Genomic DNA, 10,106 nt, shown 5'->3' with positions numbered 1-10,106 from the left:
TTTCCGATGAGCACAGAGGTGCTTTACGGGCTGATAGACGCGCACACTCGCCCCCGCTTTCAGCAGCGGAGCCCGGCCCGGTGAGTCCTCCTTCCTTAGGGAGGAGGTCCTGACCCACAGGAACCAGGGGAGCCATGGCCCATCGGCCTTCTGCAGGCGACCGCAGGGTCTGTGCCTAGAAGCTCCTCTCACCTCCTGTCCCTGCCCCCAGCTCCCTGGATGCCAGCGACGGACGCTGAGCACCCACTGGCCGCCCAGGCCCCGGCACTGGGATACCCCCCCTTCCTTCGTGTGTCTGCCCTCCACCCACCCACCGTCTCCTTTGAGGGGCGCTCCATCCACTGGCTTATCTTGGAAGAAGGCCTGGGCCTCCCCAATCCTCATCACTTGCCCGCGTCCTCCCGCCTCACTTTAACTTTGGAAAATCCGGTGAAATGTTCGCGGGCGGACTCTCCACTCTGGTGATGGAACCCGCGTTACTGAGCTGGAGCCGGTGGCAGCGGGGCCATCACGCTGTGACGGACGCTCCCCCCCCCCCCCCCCCCCCGGCGAGCGCTCTGAGCCTCCCTCCCAAGGGCAGGGCTGCGGGGCTCCCGGCCCTCAGGTGTGTGTGGCCTGCAGCAGGGGCTGGGCAAACATCTGTTCATCGGAGGGTCATTCCGAAGGAACAAGCCTGTGGCCCTGAGCCCACCGAAGGGTCAGGGGTCACACCGACCACCCTGCCCTTGTTACACAAAAGGAGAGCCTGCAGGGGGCGCTCCTGGGCCGGCAGGAGGGAGGGAGGAAGGGCCGGGCCAGCTCTATTCCTCCCTGCCCTCCTCTCACCTGCGCTGTTGATGCCTGCCTCCCAGAGCAGCGTGGAGCGAGGATGAGATGAAGGGCCACTGACTGCTCTCCAGGAGCTGCCGGCGTCCTAGGGGAGGACCACGGCCACGGCCACGGCCACGATCAGACGGGGCAGGAGAGGAGAGGAGCAGCACAACACGCCTCCGTCCGGCTTCTGAGATGATCGCGAAGGCTCTCGAGACGAGGAATCACTCAGTGACAAGGGGTCTGGGAGCTTGTCGTCAGGCAGCACTCGGATGCGTGCAGGGCCTCGTGGGGCGGCACGGAACACGCAGGTCCTAGAGGAGGGGTGAAGGCTGGGGCACAGCGCTCTGCGGGATCCCAGCAGGTAGAGGCCCAGCCGGCCCTCCCCCTGCTTCCCGGCCTCTCTCCCTGAGGCCCTGGAGGGGGGCTGGCCAGTTTCCCCCAGTTCCCACTCACGTGACCCGGGGTCCCCCGTTCCCAAAGCCCCTTAGGGCTTCCCAGGAGGGCTGTCGTGTGCCCATTGCCTCTTTCCATCCTGCCTGTTTTTCCTTCCGTAGCCTTGCAGATGCAAGACCTCAAAACATTGCTTCGAAACTCAGGATTGTTCCCTCCGCGGAATCTCCAGTCCAAGGCAAAGGCTGTGCGCCCTGAAGAGGAAGCAGAGCGTACCCTGCGTTTCTGACGCTTTGACGTCTTGGGGTCTTGTTGATCCTGTGGGACCGCCGTCCCCCCAGGTCAGCCGAGTCCCCTAGATAATAAACAGCTCACCTGTGGGCGTGCCTTTTGGATACATACCCCAGCCCAGAGCCCACACCAGCCGTGGGCAAACTACGGCCCGCGGGCCGGATCCGGCCCGTTTGAAATGAATAAAACTAAAAAAAAAAAAAAGACCGTACCCTTTTATGTAATGATGTTTACTTTGAATTTATATTAGTTCACACAGACACTCCATCCATGCTTTTGTTCCGGCCCTCCGGTCCAGTTTAAGAACCCATTGTGGCCCTCGAGTCACAAAGTTTGCCCACCCCTGGCCCACACCCACCTGCTCCGTGGGCTCTCACACCGGGGCCACCGTCCCCCTGGAGTGCGGACAACTAGGGACAGCCCTGTGCCCACAGCCTGCACGCGAGCCCACCCTCAGCCCGCTGGCCGCTGGCCGGCTCCTTTCTGAGAAACCAGAGAGGCTCCTGTCCGCGTTTCCCTCTCCCGCCGCCTCCCCCCGACCCAGGTGCTGCCCCTGCGGCCCCTCTAGCAGGCCACCCCCCTTTTCTTGGGATCTGTGTGTCACATACTCTCCTTCCACGGCAGTCATCTCCTGACCTTTGGCTTCACCATCCCTAACTCATCACCAAACTTGTATTTTAAAACACGCGGGCAGCAGGAATGCACCCACAAAGGAGTGTGGGGTCCCCGCTGAGGGCTCCCTCTTGCAGAGTGGCTCCCCTGTTCTCTGTTCCACCGGGGAATTTTATTTTTTTATTTTAAATAAGGGAGAGGGAGAGATAGAAACATCAAGGCTGAGAGAGAATCATGGATCGGCTGCCTCCTGCACGCCCCACACTGAGGATGGAGCCCGCAACCCGGGCCTGTGCCCTGACTGGGAATCAGACCGTGACCTCCTGGTTCATAGGTCGATGCTCACCACTGAGCCACACTGGCCAGGCCACAGTGGAATTTTAAACACCATTCGGACCGTGGCCTTCTCTTGCTCAAAACACCGTCATGACTCCCCAGAGCCAAAGTTCTTATGACCTCAAAGGCCCTCCCTCCATGGACCATTCTCCTCCCCCCACCCCCCACAAGAGGCTCCTTGCTGCTCCTGGAGCCCTGGAGGCAGAGGCTGGCCCCTCTCAGAGCCCTTTCCCCCAGGTAACCCCCACGCGCAGCCCCTCCCCCTCCCTCAGGTCCGCCCACATGCCCCTCTCAGTGGCGATCCCTGCCCTCTCTGCTCTGTCTTACCCCCAGGATGCCGTCACGGGAGGACAGAAACTTTACGGTGCTCACGGCCCCTTTGCTCCTCGCTGCCTCCCTGCCCCATGGGACCAGCCCCAGGGCCAGGGCCTTTGTCTGGTGCCTTGGGTATTGCAAGGACCCGGGACGGTTCAGGCGCAGAGCAGGCGTGGAAGCCAATTTCTGTTGCATGAGTCCGTTTCCACTTAAGATTTTGTTGAACCAACGTTTCCTCGGTTTAAAAAAAGAGTTTGCAAGGGACTCGCCTGACTCTCTAACCGTCTTCACGCCGAGCCCACCCTTGGCCTGCAGCGCCCACTGTGAGGACGTTTGTAATCATGTTGGGGTGCCGCCTGGCAGGGCCCGGGGGACAACAGTGAAGGTCGCTTCTGCCCTGGGCCGGATGGTGACGTGGGGACGGAGAGGATGACCTCGAACCCACGGCCTCTGGAGGGTCCTGGCGGGAAGCCTGGCGGTGCTGGTGCAGGAGACGCCGCCCCGTGACTGACGGCGACAGGAAACCCGAGGGAATAACTCAGATTTCCAAGCTCCGCACGAGGCTGCACCCAAGTCTGTTTTTAACCCGTTCGTTGGCATAGAATGGGGCGGGCGGCGTGGGCTTTGTTGGTTTGTTTTGTTTAATGGACGAGAACATGCCTTAGCGACAGGCGGAGAGCAGAACTGAAGAGGCTGCCCTGGCAGAAAGGGTGTGGACGGCAGGGCCCCGGCCAGGACCCCTGGAAATGGTCCCGTGTGATGGTTTCTCAAATGATCTGGAAGCAAACGTGCCCAGTGAAGTCAGCAGCTCAGCTCGTGGCCTTGGACCTCCGCCTGGCGGGATGTCAGGCCCATGGAGACAGATGGCGGGCGGCCTGCAGGGCTGATGAGCGCAGGGGGAACCTGTAAGGCAGCCGGGAACGCCCGGAGCCGGCAGCCAGGGCCCGGAGAGGGCCTGGGGCGCGGGGCATTCTTTCAGGAGCAAGTCAGCCAGACCGGCGGGAGTACTGGGTCTCACTGAGGGGCTCCAGCCCCGGCTCTGGGAAACGCCTCATCTACGGTCTCCCCACCCCGGGCTCCCCCTGTCTTGGGCTCCTCGGAGCTCTCCCTGCGCCCCTTTCATAACTCCGTGCCCCCACAGAGAGCACCACGTCCAGAGAGTCCCCAGCGCCCTTCCCACCCCGACCTCAGATGCCCGCTTCTCCGTGAGCCCGGCCGCAGGCCCAGCACCCCTGCTCCGTTCATCTCGCCTCCTCGGCTTCGGGTTCCGGTTCGGGTTCCGGTCCGGGTTCCTGGAGCTCTCGGCTCAGACCTGCGGAAAGCGGGTTAAATGATCTGCTTCACGCTGGCCTCGCGCGACAAGCTCCTCAAAAGCCAGAGCAGGCGGCCAGTGACTGGACGCGCGTGGAGACCTGCGCTGTGTGGCTCAGGACGCCCAGAGAGGGGACCCTGGGGAGGGGCGCAGAGGGGAGAGGGGTGCAGCGGGGAGAGGGGTGCAGTGGGAGACCAGTGTGCAGTCTGGACCGAGGCCGGCTGAAGTGGAAACAGCAACGTGTGGACGTCCTCCAATGGTCTACAGCTGCAATTTTCAACCTTTCCCATCTCATGGCACATAAACTAATTACTAAAATTCTGTGGGGCACCAAGGAATATATATATTTTGCTGATCTGACAAAAATAGGTATAAATTTGATTTATTTACAAAATAATAATAATTAATTACCTACCCTTTTTTGCTCCAAAATGACTTTTAAAAAAATCAGGTGCCTATACTCCTACTAGAGACCCAGTGCACGGATTTGTGCACTGGTGGGGTCCCTCGCCCTGGCCTGTACCCTCTTGCAATCTGGGACCCCTCAAGAGATGTCGGAGAGCTGGTTTCAGCCTGATCCCCGCAGGCCAGTCCAAAGGACACCGAGCCTCTGGTATGCATATAAGATCTTTTGTTAATCTCTTCCTGCCCTCCCCCATCTCCCCTCCCCTCTAAGATTCATCAGTCTGTTCCATGTTTCCATGCCTGTGGTTTCCGCTCCTGTGTTGAGCATCTGCCCCCTAGTGGTCAGTGCGCATCATAGCTATCGGCTGATCGAACGGTTGGATAGTTGCTTAGGCTTCCTATATAATAAAAGCCTAATATACAAATCAACTGAATGGCGGAATGACCGGTGAACAACCAGTCACTATGACGCACACTGACCACCAGGGGCAGACACTCAATGCAGGAGCTGCCCCTAGCCCAGGCCAGCCAAGACAGGTGCCAGCAGGGCCCCCCTGATCGCCCCGCTGGTCGCCCTGCAGATCGGCCCTGATTGCCGGCCAGGCCTAGAGACCCTACCTGTGCATGGATTTTGTGCACCGGGCCTCTAGTTTATATGTATAGATATAAGGATTTCTGGTGCCAACAATTAACCAATCAGACAAAACCTTGTTATGTGACATAACCAATAAGATGCAACTCTATTATGTGACCTAAACATTCATGGCTCAGGACAGGGCATTCACACCGGCGGCTGTAGTCGTGCTGGCTGCTGTTGCTTTTTATTTGACAGTCTAAGGCAGTGGTCGGCAAACTGCGGCTCGCGAGCCACATGCGGCTCTTTGGCCCCTTGAGTGTGGCTCTTCCACAAAATACCGACTTCTGCGCATGGGCCACGAAGTTTCAATCGCACTGTACGTGCGGCCCCGCATGTGGTATTTTGTGGAAGAGCCACACTCAAGGGGCCAAAGAGCCACATGTGGCTCGCGAGCCGCAGTTCGCCGACCACTGGTCTAAGGGAAAAGAAGGCAGTGCCCTGACTGAAGCATCAGGTGTTACCTGTTTTATGAATCCCTGCGGCACCGGTTGAAGTCGCTGGTCTAGAGCGGGCACGGCCCTGCTGCCCAATCACAGGACGCTGGAACAAACAGCGAACCCTTGACATTCACGAGAAACTTACTTTTTCACATAAAGGAAAGCTGACAAATCATTCTGGGTATGAAACATATAGTTTTGATCAACTTCGTTTTGGTAAATTTGCATACAATGAAATAGACCCATGATGGCAGAGTTCAGTGGGTTTTGACACGTGTGTACAGCCAGGCAACCGATCTTCCTATCACTGTAGGTGAGTGTGCCTGTTCTAGAGCCTCACCTGTGCATTAGGCGTCTGGCTTCCCGCCCTCAGCGTCGTGTTTGGAGGTTCACCCCTGCTGTGTGCTGTGTGCTGTGTGGTGCGCGTCGGCAGTGCTGTCTTGGTCATCGCTGTGTAGTATTTCACGGTGGGGCCGGGGACCGTTTCTTTACCCATCTACCTGCGCAGGATATCTGAGGTGCTTCCGGTTTGGGTCTGTTTTGCGTAAAACTGCTATGCACACCGTGTGCAAGTGTTTCTGTGGCTCAGACCAAGTGTCAATAAGTAACATAAAAGGGACGGAATCTCCGACTGGGAAGGGGACGTTGACAGGAGCCTTAGCCCTCGCTAGACCCAGGCCTCTGCCTGCGGCTCCCCCTCGCCGGTCACATCCCCGAGGGCTGGCTGTGGGGGACGCACGGCCTCTCACGGCCGGTCGCCTACTCACTGTGGTAAAGCTGCAACTGCTGGAAAGTTCTCCCTGAACCGAGTTTTGGCTGGCCTCTGGTTAGGACCCACCCACGGGTGCTGAAATGAAGTCTAATTACTTGTCGGGTCTCTGAAAACAGCCCGATTCACTTCAGCTGCTGCCCCTCTTCGTCGACACATCCTGTGCTCTGCCAGCCGTTTCCCCCGGGGCTCGCTCTAGCTGTGGCCGTCCCTGAGCTGCACCCGGGAGCTGACCACCGTGCCAGCAGTGGCCAGCCCAGCCACCCCTCCCACCACAGTGATGGGGTTTTACTGGGGACCCCCCCCGCCCCCCGCAGATGCCCACCGAGCTCCCAGGCAGCGCGAGAGCAGCCTCGAGCCCCTTCTCACGCGTGCCCGCACCCTGTGCTTCCCGCAGTGGGCAGCAGATTTATGGAAATGGCCGCGGCTTGGAAATATGAATAGCTTCAGACGTGACCCAGACAACTTCATGGTTGAGAGACCCATAATGGCCTATTGTGGGAGACGGGGTGTTGTACATTCTTGCTGTCCCCGCCGACAGGATAAATGACTGTGGGACTGGACGTTTCTGAGCCCCTTCAGCCTCTCTAATCTCGTGATTCTGCTAGGGCAGCACTAGAGTACTGGGGACCAGCTGGGATTGTAAGAAACATGAATCCTGCTCTGGGAGCCGCGACTGCTTCGTTCTGATGACAGAAGGCGCATGCTCACCTGGCTGGGAGTTGCCGTGGGACCTGGGAGCTCACCTGGAAAGGCGGCCCCTCCTCCCCATCCGGCAGCTGCCTATTATCATGGACAGATTAGCAACCTTGTTGCAGGAGCCAGAGCCGCCAGCCCTGTGAAGACCCCCAGCCTTGTCCTACCCACAGGCCTTTGCAAATCTGCAGCGTGCACTGCCCATTTGGCATCCCTTTTGCCTACTTTCCCGTGTAATCTTTGTCTACTCCGCTGGCTTATGGGGGCAGCGCAGATGTTTGTGGGCGACCTGCTGCTCTGCCTGCTGCCGGCAGGACTGGAATACACGCTCATGTAGGATTCAACCCCGTCTCTGCTTCATTGGCTCAAGCCTGACAGGCAGCCCGGACCCACTGGTTGTCCGGTTACATTTTTTGTCTTCCCACCAAATGCTCTGTTGGCCCAGAAAGAAGCCAAGCAGGCCAGGAGGCTGACCCATGGTAGCGTTCTGAGAGGAGAAACAGGAGGAGGAGGGAGGAAGGAGAGGTGGGGAGAAGCGACATCCAACTCCCGGCGTCACCAGTGTGAGCGGACAGGGCTCCCCGCTCGTGTGGGAGCCGAGAGCTGTGGGCCCGCCTCCACAGCGCTTTCTGAGGTTCACTTTTTACGGTAAAGCAATGTGTATCTGCTTAGAATTCTTCAATGCAAGGAAACGCAGTGAAAACATCACCTGTGATCCATATAGGACCGGCCACCTTGAATGTGTTGGTGTATTTTCTTCTAATTCTTTTATAATGTTTATCTATTGTTGCAGCCATCCCTCCATCTATGCATCCATCATCCATCCATCCATCCACCCACCCACCACCCACTCATCCATCCATCCGTCAACCCATTATCCATCCACTCATCCATCCATCCGTCAACCCATTATCCATCCATCCACCATCCACTCATCCATCCATCCGTCAACCCATTATCTATCCATCCACCATCCACTCATCCATCCATCCGTCAACCCATTATCTATCCATCCATCCCACCCACCCACCACCCACTCATCCATCCATCCGTCAACCCATTATCTATCCATCCATCCCACCCACCCACCACCCACTCATCCATCCATCCGTCAACCCATTATCTATCCATCCATCCACCCACCCACCATCTACTCATCCATCCGTCAACCCATTATCCATCCATCCATCCATCCATCCACCCACCATCCACTCATCCATCCATCCGTCAACCCATTATCTACCCATCCATCCCACCCACCATCCACTCATCCATCCATCCGTCAACCCATTATCTACCCATCCATCCCACCCACCATCCACCCACCCATCCATCCTCTTGTCCCTCCCCCTTCCTCCAATATATAGACCATGTATCCCAAATTCTTGTAAAGAAAAATGGCAATTTCCCCCACTTGATGCTATCTTGGCCCCTTTCCCAGGTCAGTAACTGTTCTTTGAAAGGGCAGACACACTATCTCACGCTATTCCACGGAGCCGGTAAATCGTGAAGTTTCCACCCCGTCCTTACACGCTGTGCTGCTTCCGCGTCTTCCCTAGCGCACAGCGTCCAGAGGGCCCTGGTGCACATCCCCAGGTTTCCGGTTACGGATACACTTGTTGGCATGTCATTCCGAAGGAGTCGGGCCTTTCTGAAGGCTTTTCGGACACCCGTGCCAGCACAGGCCTCGCCATGACCCCCTGTGACCCTCAGCCAGGCCCCCTGGGGTCTGACTTTGCAGGGGGAGCCAGTGGGGCGCCGTTTCACTTCCTAACTGAACCCGCGCAGAAGAGCGAGAGGTAAGAGCTGTGTGCAGGCCCACATCCCCCCAGGGCCCGCAGCAGCGGGAGTGGGAGCAGAGCGGGAGTGGGGAAAGGGGATGGAGGCAAAGCTGCCTCTACCTGGAAACCACGTGATGGGCGGCCCGGGGAGGCGGACACCCAGGGGCGCAGGTGTGCACGGAGGGGGGCGGGCTCCCCTGGAGCCGGCGGCCTCATGACTGGCTCTGCCCGCAGACCCACGCGAGATGCGCATCCCCCCCCCACCCGCGGGTCAGAGGGGGTGTGTCCCCTCGCAGGGCTCTCAAGCCCATACCGCCGCGGGAGATGCATGCATGAGGGGGGTGTTCAGGGCCCACGAGGGCAGCCCACAGTCCCCGCTCAGGCCCTGCGTCCAGGGACCTGCGGTGATTCTCCCTCAGCCACTCCCCTGCACCCCAGAGCCCGGGGAGCAAGAAAGGGGGTGCTTTATGCCTCGTTTGGGGATGAAAACTGAAACCAAAAGACAGGCTGTGCGGGTTCAAAGGTTCCCGGCTGCTGAGCACGGGGCCAGAGGAAAGCCCGGCCCCTCCAGTGTTCAGCCGGGAGCTGCTCCCACCTTCATCCTTTTAGCAAAGGCTCCCGGCTGGTGTGGCCCAGTGGTTGACTATTGAACTGTGAACCAGGAGGTCAGGGTTCCATGAGGTCAGGGCTCCATCTGGTCAGGGCACAGGCCCGGGGTGCAGGCTCCATCCCCAGCAGGGGGCGTGCAGGAGGCAGCGGATCCATGATTCTCTCTCATCACTGATGTTTCTCTCTCTCCCTCTCCCTTCCTTCCTCTCTGAAGTCAATAAAAATATATTTTTAAAAAATGAAAAAAAAACGAACAACCCCGAACAAACACAAACGCTTGCTGTAGGCAGTGCACCTCGCACAGCGTGGCACCCACGAGCGTGACCCTGCAGGCTGAGGGCACTGCAGAAGGCCGATGCCACTCAGGTGAGGGGCCCTACAGCCTCCTCCACGGCAACCTGCCCATCCAGGCGGGACGAGGAGGAGCCCAGCCACAGGCAGACCATGTCTTGCTCCCAAAGGGATCTGAGAGCTTCCTTTTATTTGACTTAAGCACTTTTATTTTTTAATTTTAAATATTGTTATTGATTTCAGAGAGGAAGGGAGAGGGAGGGAGAGAGAGAAACATCAATGATGACAGAGAATCATGGATCGGCTGCCTCCTGCACACCCCCCACTGGGGATCCAGCCCCCAACCCGGGCCTGTGCCCTGACTGGGAATTGAACCCTGACCTCCTGGTTCATAGGTCGATGCTCAACCACT

This window comes from Myotis daubentonii, chromosome 5, assembly GCF_963259705.1.
Source record: "Myotis daubentonii chromosome 5, mMyoDau2.1, whole genome shotgun sequence".
In the NCBI taxonomy this organism is placed as follows: Eukaryota; Metazoa; Chordata; class Mammalia; order Chiroptera; family Vespertilionidae; genus Myotis; species Myotis daubentonii.
The sequence above is the reverse complement of the archived record's forward strand: the minus strand, read 5'-3'. Positions refer to the sequence as shown.